General features: G+C 42.2%; 1 long non-coding RNA gene across 1 annotated transcript in view; it reads right to left on the reverse strand.

The window, feature by feature from the left end:
* The window catches only part of LOC140637763 (uncharacterized), a 71,431-nt gene extending 58,700 nt beyond the window's left edge, over nt 1-12,731 (reverse strand). Inside the window, exon 1 of the long non-coding RNA XR_012034798.1 lies at nt 12,515-12,731. This is a non-coding gene — a long non-coding RNA (uncharacterized lncRNA). The remainder of the gene's footprint in view (nt 1-12,514) is intronic.
* Nucleotides 12,732-22,693: the final 9,962 nt, after the last annotated feature.

Here is a 22,693-nt window from a genome sequence, read left to right on the forward strand (position 1 = left end):
TGAGTTCAGTCTACAGGATGGCACAGGGAGATGGAAAAGAGACCAATTAAGAGGTCTCTTTTCTGTAAGAATCTGGTTAAAAAAAAAAAAAAAGTGACAGTGTGAGGGAGTGTACAAGGTCCTATGAAGTATTTGAGTTTGTGGTATATTAGAGGCAAAGTCAATAGTGTAAGCTATTCAGGAGGACATGTAATATAGAGGCATCAAGGATGATTTTAGGATTTTAGGCTTGAATGTCTGAAAGAATGGCGTTGCCACCAACTATAATTTGGAATGTGATCAATGGGAACAGATACTGTAGGAGGATGAAGAAGCAGTAATTTTGGACATAAGCCTGAGATATTTATTTGGCATCCAAGTGGAGATATTATGCAGGCAGTTGGATTTATAGGGAGAAGCTTGAGAGAAAGAGTGGTAAAGGAGGAAATGGTCCTGGTTGTCTGTGTTGCAGGGTGTGTATGTGTGTGTGTGTGTGTGTGTGTGTGTGTGTGTAGTATCAGGAAATAGGTAACGTTAAAAGCCATAAGACTAGATGAAATTACCAAGGGGCAAAGTCTAAGCTGGAGATAAAAGAAAGAAAAGAATAAAGCTTCATATTGTGGTGTTAAAAAAAGAGAAGAAAGTGTGAAATGGTTATTTAGGAGAATGAGGACAGTGAATAGAGAAAGAAAATCCAGTATGATTTCCAAGAAGCATTAAGGACACCTCTAAAGTTCATGGTCATAAATCTAAAGACCAGTTAGTATGGGTTATGTTTCCCTCCAGCCATGTTCAGTTGTGTGAAGACAGGTAAAGTTCAAGTGGAAGGTGGGTTTAACATTTTAGACAATATTAAATATACCCCGCATGAACTGTAGCTATTTGGGAAAATATATTGGTGATTAGCATCAGGCTTTTGTTTCGGGAGAGAAGTCTGTATGTGTCCAGAATATTGGTTAGTGTTTTGTATGTACTTGGTTAATCCAATAGATTAAAAGGATATAATTAAATATGCACATAGGAAAAAAAGCACTCTGCATAAAAAATTATCAAGTTTTTATAATAGAGAGAGTAGGAATGAAGGTGCCATTAAAGGAATAAATCAGCAACATAGCAGGAACCCAAAGTCTGAGAAAGAATATCGCTAAGAAGAACTTTCTGGTGGTCAGACAGCCAAGGAGCTTGTATGAGCAAAAGTGACTAGTTTCTATAATAACTTTTCAATGTTTTAGGGTTATAAAATCAAGTTACTCTGAACATTCAATAGGTACTGTCATGCACACAAAACCCGAGTGAATATGGGGAAAGTCGGGCATAAGAGAAGACAAAGTGAGGCAAGAGTCAAGTTCAAGAGAAGCAAGAACTTGAAGTAAGGACTATCAGGGAAGACCTAAACACACAGGACGTGCAGAAAAGTAGGACATTAGACATGACATAGAGTTTGTGAGTTTGGGTCAATTTTTTTTTATTAAATTTTAAACAATAGCAATATATCAACTGATATTTGAGTTAAATAATGATAATAGCTACCATTTCTTGAATGCCTACTCTGTGCCATACATACCTCCAGTTATACCTACTATGAATAAAACTTTCCTTAATACAAAGCCTTGGGGGATCCCTGGGTGGCGCAGCGGTTTGGCACCTGCCTTTGGCCCAGGGAGCGATCCTGGAGACCCGGGATCGAGTCCCACGTCGGGCTCCCGGTGAATGGAGCCTGCTTCTCCCTCTGCCTGCGTCTCTGCCCCCCTCTCTCTCTCTCTCTCTCTGTGTGTGCCTATCATAAATAAATAAAAATTAAAAAAAAAAAATACAAAGCCTTGAAAAAAAAAAGGTATTATTAAATTTCATGATACAAAACATCTGCTTATTTATACTTTTTAAAATTGACATGTGTAAGGCATTTGATATTATCTATCAATTTTATGATACTAGCATTACATTTCTTTTTTTTTTTTTTTTAATTTTTATTTATTTATGATAGTCACAGAGAGAGAGAGAGAGAGAGAGAGGCAGAGACACAGGCAGAGGGAGAAGCAGGCTCCATGCACCGGGAGCCCGACGTGGGATTCGATCCCGGGTCTCCAGGATCGCGCCCTGGGCCAAAGGCAGGCGCCAAACCGCTGCGCCACCCAGGAATCCCCTACATTTCTTTTTTTTTAATTTTTTTAAATTTATTTGTGATAGTCACAGAGAGAGAGAGAGAGAGAGAGAGAGAGAGAATGAGGCAGAGACACAGGCAGAGGGAGAAGCAGGCTCCATGCACCGGGAGCTCGACGTGGGATTCGATCCCAGGTCTCCAGGATCGCGCCCTGGGCCAAAGGCAGGTGCCAAACCGCTGCGCCACCCAGGGATCCCTAGCATTACATTTCTGCCTCATCTTATGTTTGATATTATCTCAAAATTGAAGAAATGTGACAATATCGTCTTTAAATGACTGATGAAACTAAAGTTCGGAAAGGTTAATTAATGTCTCTAATTTCCCATTGATGACTGAGCCAAGGATTCAAGATGTAGGTCTCTAGGACTCCAAACCTCTAATACCTCATGTAAATTCTAGGTTATTTTCCCACTATTTCAGAACCAGTCCTTATTCAGCCTAGCAAGCTAAATTCTATTTGCATATCCAGGAATACATGTTCATGTCACGAAAACAAAACATTTTCCCATAGCAACAGTTCATCACACTAAAAAAATAATTGTCAGTAGTGGTTCAGAAAGCATTTGGTGGTAGAGACAAAAACAAGTAAAATAACTCTCTGATTTATCAACAAAAGGAGGGGTTCACAAAGGATAAGATAAATTCTGAAGGGTAGAAAGAAATCTTGTATTCTTAAGTAGAGAAATGAAAAAAAAAAAATCAACCAGAAGTAAGAGGTACATTTGAAACTCAAGAGTGAAACAATCAGTTGTCAAAAACAAATGATTCAACCAAAGTGATTATTTCATGGGGTAGAACAAATCTTTATGAAACCATCAGTCTACTGTCAAGCCATTTATCAGGTAACCCCAGCTACCTTTCAAGATGTCCTTGTATGGATCTAAGCTACTCCCACCAGTCTTAGGTTTTCCCAAACCGCACTATGTATTTTGGGGCCTCGGCTTATGGCCCAGAACTCATGGCCCAGATCTGAAGCTGTGGCTGAAAAGGCCAAGAATCTACGAAACCTGGTGTTGGGTGTTAGGTGGGAGATGAAGAAGGAAGGAAGACGAGTAAGTCACAAGACAGGGAGAATTCTGAACAGATCTATGCATCTATATAGATGTGTGTGTGCACGTGCGTGTGTAATAAATTCCAGCAGTCAGGCAGGGGTAGGAAGTAACAAGTAAGACAATTAGAGCCACTGGGGAAGAGCTCTACTGGAAATATGATGCCCAGGAAATAAGCAAAATGGTTAGTGGGATAAGTTCCTAGGATACAAATTCAAGACTGTCAAAAATAAAGAGATTCATGTCAGAACAATGGAAAATGATGCATAAAGTTAACAGATTTTTGAAGCCGTTTGCATTCTACCTTTTTTGCTACCACGAGCTTTCTCTGTTATAGCGGTCAACATTAGAAACCACTGAGCGCCTCCGTGACTCTATGCCTTAGACGCTCTACTGTTAAAACTTTGCTTTTCTACCCATAGTTCAACAACTGTTGTCTAAAATGACTCAGCACTTCAATAGCTTCCTCCCAAATCATTGGCAAGGCTACCTGGATTCCTTACACTGGAATGCAATGAGTAGACTTTTAATTTGACTGCTTTTTTACAGTCTTTCAGCTTTTACCTTCTGTTCATATCCCTTATCCATTTATCTAGTGGGTTGTCTTTTACTTCCTGATTTGTAGATTTTTTTAAAAAGTACTGGATACTAATCTTTTACTGTGACATGCATGGTAAATATCTTCTCCCAGTGTATGGTTTTTCTTAAGTCTGTGTATAGGATCAATTTATCAATACTTTCCTTTGTGGTTTGTTACCTTTCTTTTGACCTCCTTTAAGAAATCCTTTTTGGGATGCCTGGGTGGCTCAGTGAATTAAATGTCTGCCTTCAGCTCAGATCATGATCTCGAGGTCCTGGGATCAGGTCCCTGCTGAACAGGGAGTCTGCTTCTTCCTCTCTCTCTCTTTCTCTTTCTCTCTCTCCTCTCTCTCTCATGCATTTGCTCTCTCTCACTCTCAAATAAATAAGTAAAATATTAAAAAAAATCCTTTTCCACCACTATATAGTCTGCTACATTCTCTTTCAAAAGTTTTAAAGTTTTGCTTATCATGTCTTTTTATTTAATCAATCTGGAATTTACCTTTGTATATAGTGTGAGGTAGGGTAACAATGATATTTTTTTTATATGTAAGCCAATTGTTTTAGTACAAGCTAGTTATATTTCAGTATTTCTCACTGCTTTCTAATGTTATCTATTTACAAAGCCTATGTATGCATGAGTCCATTTTGCCTTCTGTACTATGATTAACTTTTTCCTGACTTTCAAAGCCCTAGGTAATCAAAACATGTAGCCCTCAGGTATATGCCCTAAAGACAATGAAAGCACTAAACCTACATTATCAGGAAACCTTAGAGTCTGAAAGTAATATATGTTTTAAATAATCTGATAAATAATTTTATAGATTAAAAAAAAAAAAACACAAGCACAGAGAAGCTAAATGAGTTGCCCAGGGTGATTCAGCCAGTCTAGTGTTTAAGCTCCTTCTAGAATTATGTTTACTCCATATCTACTGCCCCGAATTGTCCACAGAACCAGTGCTTGGCACATATTAGATTGAATTACTATTTGAATCAAATGACAGCATCAAATTAAATCAAATGGGATAAATGTGACTTGCTTGGTGCCCACCGTGTGTTGGACACTATGCTAATACTCCCCTAAAACCAGTGACTGGCCCTTGAATTTTGGCCCATGAGTTCCAGTTTGTGTGCTCTTTTGTCTGCCTCTGGGCCATGACTGATAAGTATGAGAATAATTGTAGTCTAATAAGAAGGTTCGATTCAGACTTGATTCCTACATTGCTGTACTGCAATTTTCTCCAACATGCAGAAGAGAGATTTTTGGAAAACCCCTGAATTACATGTATATTATATAAGAATTGTGGAGATAGAATTTCTCTTTAGAAATTCTGTTACCCATGTCTCTTGCTTCCATTTACTTATTCCACAAACATATGTTAAGAACCCCCCAATGGCTTCTATGGTCATCATTAGTAACATTCCTGTCAAAAGAGTCTTACGTCTACTTGTGGAATTAGGATCTAAACATACATTTGTAATTCCAATGTAGTAACTGTTATAGTATAGATAACAACAACAAATTGTAGAAAAGTAGAGAAAAAGATCGGAAATGATCACTGTAAGGGCACCTGGGTGACTCAGTTGGTTTAGCATCTGCTTTGGCTAAGGTCATGATCCCCAGGTCCTGGGTTTGAGTCCCATATTGGACTCCCTGTTCATTGGGGAACCTGCTTCTCCTTCTCCCTCTGCTGCTCCCCTTGCCTATACTTACTTGCGTGTTCTCTCTCTCTCTCTCTCTCTCTGTCAAATAAATAAATATATTTTTTAAAAGAAATGATCACTCTACCTGGTGGAGTCCAGGAAAGCCTCATGAGTAGGAGTATATACCTGAACTAAAAAAAACTAAAAAAAAAGTAGAGGAAGGGAAATATGTATTTGTGCCTAGATGTCAATGTTGAAATAGAACATTATGACACAAAATTTTATTAAAGAATGTCGATATTTTGTGTTAGTTGGTGATTATCTAACTTTTCTTCCCAAGATCTCACATTGCGATCAATATTGCTTAATATTTGTTATGCAGTTTTCTATAGTCAGTATGAAGGCCTAGGGAATACAGGTATAGACACTGTAGATTGGATTACTGCTTTCAGAGGTACGGTATCCATATACTTTAGCTTCGAGTACACTTTGAGATTGCAAAGAAACACTATTAATAATTACAGGGTGGCAGCAGATATAAATCAGGATTTCCCTCAGCTAACTGGGATTAGTCACCATATATAAAGGAAAACATCAGTGTGCAATGCGACTGTACAACAGAGTTCCTAACCTTGTTTAAGGTGTCATAGAAGGTTGTGCAAATGAAACTTCTCCATAGAATCAGGGTAGGCTTTATCAGGATGCAACCTGTGCAGCTGCCCAAGGTCCTATACCTAGAAGGTCTCCCCATCTGGTTTAAGTCTCTACTGCTGCTGTCTTGAAATTATGAATATTTTCAAAACAAGGGGCCCACATTTTTATTTTGTGCTAGGCCCAGCAAGTTACATATTTACAATCCTGTACAGAAAATACATAGTCTGATTTAGCAGGATGACAGTCGAAATGCCAGAGGATTTATGAACCACATAGTATGAGGCTGGCTGAAAGATCTGGAAATACTTACCTGGATAAAAAAATCTTAAAGATGAATTAATAGCTGCCTTAAAACTGAAAGTTCATACGGGTCAAAAGAGAACTAGAATTTTGCAGTTCAGCTAAAGAAGAGGGAAGAATGTTTGGAAGTTACAGGAAAAACTGAGGAAAGGTGGAGTTTTATTACAAAGGAAGACAAATTTAAATGCAAAATTCCCCAGTATCAGGTATTAAATCTGAAGCTTGGAGACCATCAAGTCACGGTTGTCAAGCACAAACATTTCCATTCATTAAGAAAAGAATGAGAGGATTACAATATTCTAAACCAATCCTAAGATTTCATATTTATGAAATACATTGAAATGTTCCTGCCAAAATGACTCATATTTCAGAATTCTAGGAAGTGAAGAAGGGAAGATGAAACAATCTACTTTCAATTATCTTTTACTCGAAGCAGGGAACATGAAGAGAAAGTGTAGTAGCCCGGTAGGATTCTCACTCAAATTGTCTCATTAATAAGCACACGCATCATGCTGACCTTAGTTGTAGTTACGATCCCGAAACACGGCTTTAAAGTCAGCAAATGATAATAACACCTATTTATTCAACACAGGAATCTAATTTAGTTGTTTAAGCTCTGCAAAGAATTCGTGAGTTAAGACTTGTTGTATCATTTGTTAGATGGGGAAACCGAAGCTCCAATCTTTTAATCCAATCTTAAAATAATCCAATTTTTTAGTCACCTAGCAGATGAGTTAATTGATTTGTTTATTCGTCACATAACTGTTTATTGATTACCCAGTACATGCAGGCACCCTACTGTGTGCGAAGGATGCAACCGTGAGCAAGACTGCATAGACTCCGTACTGCGACAAGGTAGCCAGGACAGGGTAGACTTTTTTGCTTTCGAAAGGAAACGCTCAGGCAACTTTTATTTTTGTCAAGCAACAGATATTTGGGGAAATTCTGATGGTATGGATCATGTTTATTTAGCCTTTATTTCAAGTATATGGGTCTGGTACTATTATATCAGAGAATAAGATACATCCCTGGTCTCTTGAGAAGACGTATAAAAGCGACCTATATAACGGGTGACCGCGAGTACAGAACAGAAGGAAACGCATGGTAAATAGACTTGTAAATATCACAAAATGGGAGAGCAGGAGAGGGAGAGTTAAATGTGACCAGGCCATCGACTGAGGGGGGCCCTTGATGGGATGGGCACCGGGTGTTAGGCTATATGTTGGCAAATTGAACTCCAATTAAAAAAAATATACAAAAAAAGGAAAGGTTTTATGGAGGGGCGCCCGGGGGGCTCAGCTGTGGAACATCCGCCTTCAGCTCAGGGTGCGACCCCAGGGTCCTGGGATCGAGTCCTCCATCAAGCTCCTTGCTCCATGGGGAGCCTGCTTCTCCCTCTGCCTGTGTCTCTGCCTCTCTCTCTATGTCTCTTATGAATAAATAAATAAAATCTTTGAAAAAAGAGAAAGGTTTTGTGGAGAAGGTGAACTGAGGAACATGACAAGTAGCTAAAAGTTCAAAATTATGAGTAAGCTCCAAAAGAGGAAACACAGTGATGTATCAAGACCTATATCTAACCACAGCCCATGATATAGTAACGAGTATATATTCAGGTACTAAGCAATAAGTATTTATGAAATTAAACTTCTTGGTATGTATTTCATGTTAAACAGGGAGAAAAAGCAAAATCACATAGTCATGAATATCCGGGGAACATTTGGGTGGTGAGCAGGCGGGTAAGTATGAGCGGTAGGGGATAGGACGGCGTTTACGGAAAGCGCTTGCGGGAGAAAGAGGGAATGATGCTTGAAAGACAAGTAGGAATCAAAATGTGGTGACCTCGGTTTTTAGATGAAGCTTGAAGTGAACTCTGAGCAAATGACAAGCCTGTAACTCTTAGTACTGAGCACCTGTTACAGCGTCTCAACAACAGTGCCCTGTATGAGCTTGTTGCATGAATAGGTAAAACTGTGAAATGATAAATGAGGCAAAGAGTGACCTCCATCAGTCTATTCAATAAACATTTATCGAGCACTGTTCTGTTCTAGCTACTGGGGAAGAACGAGGCTTTCTGTCTTCACTGACCTCCTTGGCTGACGGGTCTGCACACACGTGTCGGTGAGCAATGGCAGCGCTATGTGCGATGAGTACACGGGGGAGAGACAAAGCCCTTTGGAACACATTAGGGAGACTTCCCTTCCCAGCTTCTGCAGATTTTCAGATTTATTGCATTTTGGATTTTTCAGAAAAGAGTGGTTAGTAAAGGACGATTAACAGGAGAAGAAAGGGGACATATATGTGAAGACATGGAATCGTGCAGCTGAGGAGACGTAGGAACAAGATGTACAGAGGTCTAGAAGATAGAGAGGTTAACTAAAAATATTCAAAGAAGGCAATAGGAAGAGCTAAGGCTGCAGAAGTAGACAGGAAGGCAATGAAAGATAAAATTAGAAAACTGAGAAACCGAATGCCGGCTAACAGTGGGGTGACTACAGCAATAGCTCACAGGAGAGCCACCTAAGGCTGTGGCAGTGACAATGGAAAGGTGGGGGGTGTCCTCCTGACTTGCACACGCTCAGTGTTCGATGACTACTGCATGACCGCAGACTCTGGAGGCCGAAAATGTGGGGTAGAACAAGAGAAGAGAAAATTGACGTTGAGGTTGCTAGTTTGAGTGACTATATTGATGTTGTCTCTATGATTCGAGATTGGAAACTCCAGTTATTGACCAGGTTTCGATGTTAAATTAGTAAATTTAGTTTTGGAGATGACGTGTTGGGGAAACCCGCCTGCCATCTTTGTGGCGTTGCCTTGGCAGGGTAGGACAATGTGTCTGGAGCTCAATCACCATGGTGTTAAAGGGCAGCCCTTGGGAGAACCTTCTCCCTCATCCCACCAGGAAGCACTTTTTCCTTCTCATGGAAAGCAAAAGGGATCAACAAATGGTGGCTACCGCCTGTTTTTCTTAAGCAAGAGATTGTCAGTATGTGTCTGCCCTTTCCCAAAAGGCAGGCTGCTTCTCTGCACTAAGTGGTGACACAAGACCTGCAAAATCTCCTATTTAACGCCATTTTCCTTAGAAATCATGCTTGTTTATCTTTTTATGTTTATGACCCAATAAATAACTTGTAGGAAACTACGTCCCTTTGAATATTGAATAAGCAAAACAAAATTATGCTCTGATGTTTCTCCATTTCTGCAGAAGGAGGATACTGAAAGGAATCTGAACAACCCCTTCCCCCTGATGAAAGAGTTCCCCATAGGAACTTGCCTTCAGGCTACTAGAAGGATCCTTCTATATCTACTCTTTTCACCAACTTAGCCCCACCAGGGCATCCTAGAAAGTTGACACACCTCAGCTTTGACAAAGACCTGAATGCACTATTTACTGGCAGTTGTTTTATGGAGCATTGAGAGAAAGTAAGAACATTTCACTGGACTTGGTCTATTGATGTCTTGAAATGTTGTTCTGATTGCAGCCAGAGAAATCAAAACATAGTTTAGCCCAGGGAGGGAGCCTTCCTTTATTTTTTAAAGTGCGTTAGAACTTTCACAAAGACAGATATGGCATTTGAGTCACAATACCATCTAGGCAAATAGAGCATTTGAGTCCACGGGAGAGAATAAAAGAAGAGAGACAGAGACAGGGCGTGGGGAGGGAGGGCAAGAGAAGAAGAAGGAAGGAGAGAGAAGAGAAGAAGAGAAGGGGATGATGGGAGGGGAGAGAAAAGAGGCTGAGACAGATGATCTAAACTGAGGACTCCAGAGAAATAAAATTGGGGGGAGTGCGAAAGAGGAAAGTGAAAGAAGTTTAAGGGAAAGGGTCAAGCCGGGGGGGGAGGGGAGGGGGGCACCCTGACCTTGAGGAGTCCTTCCGTAATTCCGGGGGAAGCACTTCTACACACTTTCCAACTCATGTGCAGCCGAAAAGAAATCACGAAGCTTAGAGAGGACACATCTGAGAGTAGTGATGCGTGTGTGATGAGACCCGGGTGCGTGGGAATGCTTTAGGCTTGGAGAGGAAATCCGACCCTTACGTCACCGCCTGTGGCTCTTAGCCCACGTCCATACCTCGCCTCAACAGCTGTAACAAGGTCTGGTGGGGCGACGAAATGAGCCTCTTATAGAGTCGCGTTCTCATCAAGCCCATCGCTCCGCATTTTGAGTAGAGAACAGAAATCACATGCACAAGGGCTGCGCGGTTCAGTCATTCAGGTTAATTCTTTTAATGCAGATGTATGGGCCGGAGAGGTGACACTTACGTTCAATCATTTTTCCATTCCAGTTAGTTCTTAATCCTAATTATGCTTGACCTGATTTAAAGTGAACGGAAATTCATTTCCAACTAAGTAAACAGGAGCCTTAGTGCTTTTGTTACTTGTTGGGACAGGCCTTGTTAAATAGCAGCCATCCGCTCTCCGTTCCAATTATTGTTGGTAGGTTTTAAGGGTCTAGGTTAAGTAGAGTTGTCAGATTTCACTTTGTTGTATAATGAAGTCAGAAAATGAATTAATAGCAACAGCTCAGATCTGTCCGGCTTGGTGGTTTGCTGGAGCACCCATTAGCTCACTGGATCCTGATCCCGCAGGGAGGGCACGGGGGCAGCTCTCCACCCGGATGATGGGGATGCCATGGATGGCCTCCTCAGCAGCTGGCGGTGGGGATTAAATGATTTGGTCAACACAGGGAGCTTGACGTTGGGCTGGGCCCATAGCAAACATGCAGTAAGTGTTAGCTGTTTTTTTTTTTGCCGTTCCTATTATTATGGTTATTAAGGTCACTGTGCTTTGTACAGTCTGCACCACACCGACAGCAGGGGCACAAGACACAGAGGAGATGGGAGAGGGACAGAGGTCAGGGGGATGATTGACAAGAAGAAGGGATTAATACCAGGTGGAGAGTTGAGAGGATCTGAACCCTGCCCGTCCGACAAGGCTCTCTGGGGTAGGGCCTAGCACGAGGTAAAGGAGACGGAAGCAGGCACATCGAGCTGGGGTCGATTTGTTTTATGACTATACAGCAGTCAGCGACGGGGCAGGGGGTTTCTTTAGATTAGAAGGCACGTGGGAAGACAGGGCACCCCGGGATTAGGCTGAGGGGTCGGAACGGCCGCCCGCGTGCATGACCCTGTGGGTGCATAACTAATATTCCGGGCCCAGGGTCTCCCTCTCCACAATGTGGACCTGAGTAACCGTCTCTTACATTTGTCTTACGAGGAGGCTCCTGAAGTCAAGTCAGCAGCCACTTGGAACCTTTCACGTCGGCTGAATATAATAGTAGAGTTTCGACAGGTTGTACCCGACGGTTGTGTTTACTCATTGTTTCTCCTGTTCTCTGCAGCCTGAGTTCACGTCCTCGTCGCGCCTCATCTGAATGCTTGTGCCACTTCTCAGTCCCCACTTCTCCCTTCCCTTGGCCCATGTGCCATGATCGGACCAAATCCGTCTTACCGCCCCATGAGCAGTCAACCCTTCACTGGGATATGGATTCCGCAACCTGAGGCTACAAACTCTACTAGACCTGATTCATTGCGTCCTCGTCCTCATAAGACATCCCCCGTTATACCCTCGTCCCTACGGGGGTCGTCCAGGCTAACTCGCCATTACTGTCTTGCCATCATTTGCTCTGTAACCCTGGAAAAATTGCTTAACCTCACTCAGACTCATTTTCCTGATTGTATCAGTGATTCTCCATCGAGGGTGATCATACATCCCAGGGACGTTGGTCAATGTCTGGAGACATTTTTTATTTTTACAGCGGGGGTTGGGGGGGGTGGGGAAGTGCTATTGGCACCGAGTAGCTGAAGGCCAGGAATCCTGGTGAGCACCTACAATGCCCAGGACAGCCCCCGGCTCTAAAGAATTATTCATCACCAAATATCAAAAGGGTCAAGGCTGAGAAGCTCTGCATTACGGAGATCGTAAACTTCCTGACTCACGTGAATGTGACCGTTGAAAGTTACGTGCCATGCGGTCCCCGGCATTTACCAACACCCCACAAATGTTCATTTTTATTGTCTGTCTGATCTCATTCCTTGCTTTTCCTGATTCCCGGTTTGTATTTATTTAACAGAACCTTCCTTCCTTAGTGCTTCCCAGGTGCCAAACACTTTAAAAACATGAATCCTCAAACTAGGCCCTGAACTTACCTTCAGTCCACGCCCATTTTGCAGGTGAGGAAACAGACGCAGCAAGGTTGACGATCTTGGCTGAAGTGACGCAGCTCGTAGGTGACAGATGTAACATCTGACACCGGCCGTCGGGCTCTACGGTCTGCGTCCTAACGGCTGTGTTGGGCTGTCTCCTACTCCCTGCTGCCCTATAGGACAGTCACGCCAGACTTCTGTTTAGGTTCGTGATGTTTCAAGCATGTCCGTACCCCTGAGCACGAAATGATAAGCTTTTTAGGAAGACAGGAACACGTTGCTGTTTGTCTTAGCGTCCCCCTGCAGGCAGCACAGGGCTCACCATGAACTAGACAGGGTATGAATACATGACCTTGACTATCAGCTGGAGTTCCCTGGTAGAGAAAAGTCCCCGTACAGGATCGGGAAGACAGTCCTTGGCTCTAACGCGGACTAAAGCCCTCTGATCGACCGGGGACTTTGTCTTTGTCCTTCCCTATGGCTCCCATAGCCTGGGCTCCAACCACCCAAATGAATCAAAATTGACCCTAGGTACTGGGTCACGGGTACCGATCCTCCCAGGGCTCCGTGTGGCTTGATGAGCATGATTTTGCAAAAATAGATGCATTTGAACAAAAAAAAAAAAAAAAAAAAAAAAAAAAATAGATGCATTTGTTTTCTATCATTTGGCAACGAGGCAGGCACTAACGGGAACATATTTTGGTTCTTCGACATCAAAGAAACAAACATTTCTATGATCTTTTGAGTAACGAGGTAGATAAATACTGAAGCCTTCCTGTTATTATTTTGTGACACGACCCTCACACATTAAATAAGTTTAACTTTCTCCTTATACATAGAATGTTCCAATGTAAACATTGTTCTTAAGGCCCAGAATTTGGATTTGGAAGGCTCAGGTTGGAGCCCTAGCTCTGCTGTTTCCAAATGTGTGATCATGGCCATGCCAATTCACCTCTCTGTGCCTGAGAGAAAGGACGTTAATGCATAAACACACACGTGCACACACACACACACACACACATCCCACTCATGGGGATTTCCAGGATCAAATAAGATAAAAGTATATGAAAACACTTCGAAAAGTTTTATTAAAGAAACTGTGTGACTTTAGTTAATATTAGGGAAGTCATGGTTGCTTTTGCGACTCCTCAGAAAGAAATAGGTTAAAAGAATCATTCAGGAGTGGTACCCTAAAACCCATTTAATAGTAGTTTTAAAAATGGACTTCCCCCCACCAAAATGAACTAAATAGGACTAATGGTGACTGATAGGATGCTAAAAGTCTCATATTTGAGAGCACAGTTTCCACTTAATCTTTTCATCTTTAGCAAGATATTTGGTTTATAGATCTCTCATTTTAGGAGTAAGTCATCATATGCTCAGTCCTATATTCTTCCTCCAAGTTGCCCTCATGGCAGTTAGTGGACATCAAGTAGAAAGGAGACCCCACCAATGATGCTACATGCGTGCGGTCGTGTCCTCAACCACTCTTCACCTCTGAATCTATGATGTTCCTGATGCAGACTTAGATTTTTTTTTAAGATTTTATTTATTTATTCATGAGAGACACACGGAGAGAGGCAGAGGGAGAAGCAGGCTCCCTGCAGGGAGCCCGATGTGAGACTCAATCCCGGGACCACGGGATCACGCCCTGAGCCAAGGGCAGACGCTCAACCACTGAGCCACCCAGGTGCCCCCAGACTTAGGGTTTATAAAATGTTTTTGCTGTCTTTGCATTCTGATAGCCTGCTCTTAACAAATATTTTCCTTAACCAAACTTCGGTCGGGCTCATCTGAGCCCTTTCTTGATCTGGCCCTGTCCTTGGGCTTTGTCTACAAGAGCAAGAATCCTGCTAAGTCAGTTTAGCAAGAATCTCCCACCCTATTGATCACCTGCGATACATTTTCATATTCCCCATTTTCCACTTCCCCCAAGTGATATCTGGCCCCCCTGGCCTGCCTGCAGTTAGAATTCCATCCAACCTGTTTTAATCAGAATCCCCTCTTATTTCTGAAATTCTTTTTTAGTAATTTTCCATCTACTGACCCTTCCCATGCCCCTTAATTATAAATTACTATTTTTCCTTGTATTTGAAGTTGAGGTTAATCTCTCTCCTCTACTGCAAAAATCCCATTTCAGGAGTCACTTGAATGAAATCTTCATCACTATCTTTAATAAGTGCAGAATAATTTTTTATTTAACACTCTTTGAATTTGATTCCCTGAATCAGCTCTTTTATTTTTTTGAAGATTTTATTTATTCATTTGAGGGAGAGAGAGAGAGAGAGAGAATGCATGCGCATGAGTGGCGAGGGGGCTGCAAAGGGAGAGGGAGAGGGAGAGAGAGAAGCAGCCTCCCCACTGAGCAGGGAGTCCAATGCCCGACTCAATCCCAGGACTGATCCCAGGACTCTGGGATTGTGACCTGAGCCAAAGGCAGCTACTTAACCAACTGGGCTGCCCAGGCGCCTCCTGAATCAGCCTTTTTAACAGGAATTGTGTTTCCGTCATGGTCGTGCTGCCTCATGCCACCTTTGAAGAAATGCCCGTCTCTCTAGCTAAGTTCACATCAGCTCTGAGATCACATCAGCTTATGCCAGCCTCCAGACCGGGCCCCAGCACCTTGTATTCTTTTTTTTTTTTTTAATATATTTTTTAATTTTTATTTATTTATGATAGTCACAGAGAGAGAGAGAGAGAAAGAGAGAGAGAGAGAGAGGCAGAGACACAGGCAGAGGGAGAAGCAGGCTCCATGCACCGGGAGCCCGATGTGGGATTCGATCCCGGGTCTCCAGGATCGCGCCCTGGGCCAAAGGCAGGCGCCAAACCGCTGCGCCACCCAGGGATCCCAGCACCTTGTATTCTTTTGAAAATTGTAATTCTAAGTACACACGCTTCATTACTGCCAACGAGAGAAACTGAAATGCCAAGCGTGGTCATACGTGTGGTGTTCTCTATGTTTGTATTCGCATTTAGGAAAAGTCACGTCTCCACATGAACACCTTAAGATCATATAATAAAATCACTTACGGAGAAATCCCCCACGACTCTTGTTTCTACTCAACAAGAATTTTAAAATAAAACAAGAACCAGTTGAAGCCAAAGCAGCACATGTGGCAGATGCTTCTGAAGTACAATGTTTTCAGTCTGGAGTTTATAAAGCCCATCGCCCTTCTTTGGCATCAAATGCTCATATACTTTGCTAGTAATACCTGCGGTTTGCTGCATAAACTGTAGCTGCAACTCAGTCCTCAGCCTCAGCTATCTGGATAGAGGTGCTGGAAAAGTAAAGCAGTCAAGCTAATCAGATGGAGCCATTAGGACCCCCAACGGGCAGGATCACAAATGAGATGATTTCACCTCTGAAGCCTTCTTGGCTAATTGACTTGTACCTTTAAAAGTCATCCTAATTCAAATTCAGTTCCTGAGTTCTCATTCCTTAAGTTCTTCTAATTTGTAGCAAAATGAGCCAAGAGAGGTTTCATCAAAGGTCAATTTTCAGACTCAAAGTGGGTGAGCGATATCAAAGGGATCTATACAGACACGGAGTAAGGCTTTACCACTCCCAACTAATCAAAGAAAGGAGAGTAAAAGTGTGAAATTTGGGCAGTTTTAAAAGAAATGAAAATAAATGTACTCTGAAGAGCACAGTAATCTGAACTTTGACTTTTTTGGTTTATTGTCCAGTTCCTATTCTCAGAAACAAATGAGATTGATTTATAAACAGAAGCACCAATCTGCACACTGTCTTTGTAGATTGCTCTTTTAGCAGATTAAAAATCTCCCCTTTTAATCAAACCTAATACAACTTAAGATAAACTATGTAGCTAAAAAGAAAACAAAGAAAAATTTAGGATTCCAAACTCGAAAAATGCACAAATTCAGTTTTCTTGTGTGACCTTACATAGTATACTGCAAAGAGAAATTGACTAGAAGTTAGAAGACCTTAGTTGTCTTCTCAGCTCCGAACATTATATTCAAGTCAATTGTTTCATTAATTTTTTAAAAGATTTTATTTATTTATTCATGATAGACACACAGAGAGGCAGAGACACAGGCAGAGAGAGAAGCAGGCTCCCTGTGGGGAGCCCAATGCAGGGCTCGATCCTGGGACCTGGGGTCACGCCTTGAGCCAAAGGCAGATAGATGCTCAACCACTGAGCCACCCATGTGTCCCCAATTGTCTCATTAATTTATTCATTCAGCAATTATTTATAGTGTTAGCTCTGTGCTTTGTGCTGTTTCAGACATTAGAGATACAGATGCGGCAAAAAGAGCACACAGAACTGGATCATAGTTGTAGTGGGAACAGACAGGACAATAAAAACAATAGACATACATAATTTCACATGATGGTTAGTTACATTTTTTTAATAGTGCAAAGGAATAGAATGTGAGGCGTGAGTGTATGGGAAACAAGGATTCGACTTAATTCAAGGTGAAAACTCTCTAACTAGGTATTTGAGCTGAGCCTTGACTATGAAGAAAATCCTATCAGCCTCAGTTTTATCTAAAAATTAGGATAATGATAGTAACATTCCATAAGTTTGTTTAAAGTATGAATCTCTTGCATTGAAAATACCACGTAAAAGATGGCACAAGGTACACACTCAGCGATAGTGGTTGTCAATGTTATCGTTAGACATGACAATGATGGTAAGTTTGAATATATTTAATAGAATGCAAATAATAAACGTTCTCCAGAGGGGATGGAGTCAGGCGGCATCTCTGTTGAAAATAATTAAGAAAGGAGATAGAATGATTATAAAATAGTAAAGAAAAAACGATGAGAAATCAAAAGCTATGTCATCACCTATCGCGGTTCTAGTACCTCTCATTATCATAGTAGATTGAAAATACCACCGCGTCTTTATGTAGCCTCTTTTATCTGAGCACCCTAGTGTGCTTGGATCATTTCTGGGGAGAAAAAACTATTAATCTCTGCTGATGTTTGATCAAAATAGGCTTTGTCAGGTACAATACTACGAGACAGCATCAGAATTAGAGGTGAGCTAGAGTCTGGTGTTTTATACAGAACACGATTTTCTAACCTTTTAGAACTCCGGCAGTCGCGAGATGTAGAGTGTGCGTTTGTCTGAGAGACACAGGCCTCTGAGTAACAGTCATTCCTCGCCACTTACTAGCGTGTAACCTTTAGGAACATAGATGCTTAACATCCTGAAGGCTTACTTTTCCTGTCTGTAAAAGGAAAACTGAGGTTCCTAATCTCAGGCTGCTTTTGATGTTTAAGTGATACAATAAATACAAAATCCACTAGCATGATGTTGGCGAAAGGATAGTAAACAGAAAAGATAAGGATCCCCACCCCCCACCGTGAAATTTAACCTAGTTGACAAGAAAAACCCACATAGAAATATGATTGCAATTGGGCAAAATGTCCTGAGAAATGAAATAGCATAAAAATGATGAAATGATAATGAAAACTGTCAAGAATGCCATGGACTATTTCTTTTTTCATAGCATTGCCTGTTTTTGAAATAAATTCAAAGAGGACAGAGGTTGTGCTTCCTTTAGTGACCTGGTGGAGGGCCTCACACCACAAAAATGTCATACTCAAAAAATTGGTTTGATAAAGGCAATGGATTGCTGCAGTTTCATAGTATACGACAGCTGCGGAAAACATAGCAAAAGGAATATAAAAAAATCTAAGACGGAGTGCCTGGTCCATGCTTCCGTGAGTCTAAAACTTAGTGGGAGACGGAATGGAAGAAACGCAGTTGGCCAAAGAGCAGGGCTCCTCTCTCTGGAAAGATCACCCTCTTCCACAGCCTCTGGAGGAAAGAACAAGGACAAACAGATGCGAGGGAGAAGGAGAAAGCCCGCCCTGCCAGCCCGGTCAGATCTGCCAACCAAAGCAGGTACTCCTTGGTCAGAACCACCCGCTGCCCGTGGGCCGCAGGACAAGACCGAAGGCCCCAGATGAGTCAAGTGGGCACAACACTGGCTGTGTCTCAAGGGAGAGGACAAGGACAAAAGAAAGAGGTGCAAGCTGACCCTGCGATTCGGGGGAGTCCAGGTCTCCAAGGTTCACTGGCACCGTAAGTGGTATGTGAAGGACTCCAGTTCAGCCGCCAAGTAGAGACGCAACTGATGGCGCGTGCTTGATGGCCACGCGGGTCCTAGGAGGGAGGTGTTCTGACGTTAATCACCTCCCGGCGCTGTTTTTCCCTTAGATGCTCAGAGAATGAGGTCACTCAGCCACCCAAACCAGAAGTAAGAGACTGAGTCCTCTTCCTATTAAGTGAGATTCAAAGATGTTGCCTACGTGACTTCAACAAATGCATAATAAGGAATAGAAGAGAGACCGTAGAACCCCAGAACTGCCCGTTTTTCTTACACATGGTGGGGGCTTACAGGTCATCGTTGAATAATTGACCCTATTTCATGGGACTAATTATCCAAGGAGTATGTGTGCCCCCACTTTCTGGTGATTTGTCTAATATCCTGCCACTGCAGTTACGAAAACCAAAGAGAAGTGGCAGCTAGGAATGGAAATTTTTCTGTGTTTCTTTTTAACACTACAGCTTTCCCGTATACACATAAATTGCATTTTCCTCAAGCGAATTTACTAGTTTCTGTCACTCAAATGACAGTTCTTATTTCCTCAGAAAACTCAAACTCCCTGTCTCATTGGAAGCAGTAGTTTCCTCGCGACGTAACATAAAACATTTTGGCGAAGAGCAACCCCAGAAATTAAAAAAAAAAATTTAATGAATATGACAAATGCTTTATTAAGCTTCTATTCTTATCCTTATGATAGAAAGCTACATAAAAAGACTTTTCCATCTTTTTTTTTTTTTTTTGATAAGGTAAGGAGTCGAGCGGATACCTGAAACAGAAATCCTAAAATTCTTTTGAATTTTAAGAATATCCAGTGATGTGCTTTCTATTTTGTGAGGATGGATGAGATTGAAAGAAGTGGAGTGAGAGAGAAAAGTCACTGAAGCTGGTAATAGCAATAACAACATTCTTTTTAAAGCCTAAAGAGGAGTTCTTGGTCTCAGAAAATTGCTTTGTGAATCTTAAAGGCACAGAAGAGCATAAGGTACGTGAGTATCCTAAGGAAAACACGGCGGGGGACCTGCCCCTGCACTTGCAGTTCACAGGGCAGCGGAGCGGCCCCCACCCCGTTGCCCCCTCGCCCTGTGCCCCCTGCCCCGGCGGAGGGGAGCCGTCGCCAGTACTGAAGCCAGATACAGCCTGGCAATTGTGGATGAGTAAGTGCCCCAGGAAGCGATGAGCATCTTTAAGCAAAGATACCTACGGAATCCAGCAGAAGTTCCCGAAGTCAGGACTTAGGCTTTTAAGTCATAGACTGCGAAGCCTGTCAAGTTAGAGCACTAGTATCGCAAGAATTAGCCTCCCTTCAGATCACGGCGTGGTGGGATTTGACCACGGGATATTTCAAAGGAGCAGCCTTCTCTGGTTTGGCATAATTTAGCTGACGTAAAAATACGGTTGACGGAAAATAAACAGTTTCTAAAAAATACAAAAATTAAAAGTTAAAAAAAAATTTGTTGAAGTAAGCGTAAGCAAGCTATGTTTTTATCCAGATCAAAAACCAAAATGTTTGTATCATATTCATTACTGTAAAAAGCTAATAACTTCCCAAAAAAAGGAAAGATAATGTCTACGAGATTTTTGTTTGTTTGTTTTTTTGGTTTTCCCATTTTCTAGTCTTTTATTATCAGGGAGATTTTTTTCCTATTAAATTACACAAGTCCCCAAAACAGCTGCATTTGGACACAGGAGCATCAGGCGGGGGCGGCGGGGCCAGCAGGTGTTGGGGCCTGCAGACGGGCCAGGCGGGCGGTGGCTGCAGCTCAGGTCACAGCGCCCAGTTCCTGGGCTGGCGCAGTGGGGCCGGGGACCCTGCACACGGGTTCCCCCCACTCCTGAGGTGCCTCCCTTTGCAGCAGAGGCTACAAGACCGAGAATTACCTTTCCCAGATTCCCTGGCAGCAGGATCTGGTGACAAACCAGGCTCGCACATGGGCTTGCACTCGCACAGGTTTGAAGGGTAAAGGAGAGCCCCTGTAGACCGTATTTTTATTGCACTTAGGTTTTTTGTTGGTTTGTTTGTTGCTGGTTACAAGTGTAGAAACGAGGGCTTCTTTTCTGCGACAGCGCACAGCAGCATCTAGCCGTGTCAGTTTAAAGAAGGGATCGCGGTGGCTTCAGAACCTTCTGGGCCTTTCCTCCACTTCCAGCTACAGCCGTGTGCTCTTACAGTCAGTAGCTCGGCAGAGACCTCCTGATCCCCCCGCTAACCCCCAGGAAGTCAGCCCTGTCCTGTTCTGTTTGTTGAACATTGTTCCCAGACGCCGGCCTAGAGCCCACTCCTCCCACTTTACAGTGATTTTTATCTGCACGTAAACCCATGTGTGAAATCCATTTCTACTGAGACTCTCTTCAGAGTTTAGCTCCTTCATCTATAAATTGGGGCAGATTTGGGCGTTTACTAATAAAGGTGTTGCAAGAATCAAGTAAGATGACTTAAGTAAACATTTAACCCAATTCCGGACACACAGGAAGCACCCATCGTATACGAGACCTTGTTATTTAAATATCAGTTTCATGCTGCCCTGCCCACTGATGTACCCTTTCTACACCTCAGACATTCGTTCAATGATTAATAGTAATAGGAACAACTGAGAAAGAATTTGAAAAAGATCATTTGAGATAAGAGAAAGCATTTCTAGGATCTCCTGGTCATATTAAGAAGAAGGCTGTGAAATGGGCATATTCCATAAAGAGAGAGATGGGTGGGATAATTGTCTGGAAAAAGAGGCTCCAGGACGGGGAAGATATGTGTCCCTGGCCACAAAGGAAAACATGAAAAGGATGACCTAAGAACAGGGAGCAACTGAAAGGGGATGAAGTCAAAGGATCTTTTAGGGCAACACTATACATTAAAACAATTAACTGTGGAAATTTAATAAGAATGCCTGGTACCAGTGCTACCAGCACCCAAAGCAAAAGTAAAATTTTTGACATGAGACCACCAGCTGTCTTAGGATAAGGCCTTTATTCTTCTGCCCCTAGTACCCTGAAACGCCTCCTGCCTTGTCCATTGTCCCTTGACCTAGAATTATTTTAGTGGTATTTAAATCCTGACCTAAGGAAAATGCATGAGGGGGTTAATTTTAAGAACCAGCAGAAATAAGGATTATGAGAGTATTTATAGCATAGTTCTTAATCATTTTCACCATCTTTTGGAGGTGCTTTAAATTAAGCAACTGCTCTCCCACCTTTGTCAGGTTCAGTCAATCAATCCTGCCTGTAAGTTTAAGTAGTATCTCTCTTATGCAAATTGGAGGTCACATCATAGGAGATAAAATTAGAAGAGGCTCTACAAAGAGACTTTAATGGGAGCTATTGATCTGCTCATTACTTGGCCTTCAGTTTTTAGACATCATTAGCAGGAAAGGACTTACTGAAAAGGCTCATTAGGACGGGGAAGGTGGACTGGCATGAGAAGTGCGTGAAGGTAAAATCAGGTATCAGAACTCTTTAGACACGTATGAAGTATTTTCTGGGCCCCTGAAAGACCAGAGGAAATGCCTTGCTAAAAGCAGCTTTCCTTTTGCCGCCCGGTTCCCCAGCAAAGAAGTCGTTGTAAATTCAGATGTCGATCCAACTCCAAGATGTCCATCCAACTCCAACCCATCTCTTCCTGTTCACTCCTTTGAGCCTTAGAAATTACAAAACGAGTGTGCAGAACTTTGGCACAATAAGAAGTAGAGCCCAGATTTCCTGAGGCCCCACTCAAGTAAGTCCCTACCCCTATCACACTCTCTTACTTCCAATTCATCTAGTTTATGCCCTGAGGTGATTTATTTCTAGCTGAGTTATCTGGTAAGGCTGAGTCCACACTCTAAATTAATTGTTCTCTTCTTAACATTACATTTCATTATATTTTGGGTGGGTCTAGTTTCAGAGAGATTCACAAATCTTCATATAAATGTCATTCTCAACATTTCACATTACTGTACACAGGGTAGATCAAGGTTTGGAGAAATTCATAAATCTTCATATAAATATGACAGTCTCTGTGGAGACTAGGATTTGAGAAACACAGTCTACAAGTTCAAATGAGAAGCCTTGACTTCCCTCAGCTCATAGACATATTGGTAGGCCCTGAGAAGAAAAAATATCTTG

This window comes from Canis lupus, chromosome 8, assembly GCF_048164855.1.
Source record: "Canis lupus baileyi chromosome 8, mCanLup2.hap1, whole genome shotgun sequence".
Lineage (NCBI taxonomy): Eukaryota > Metazoa > Chordata > Mammalia > Carnivora > Canidae > Canis > Canis lupus.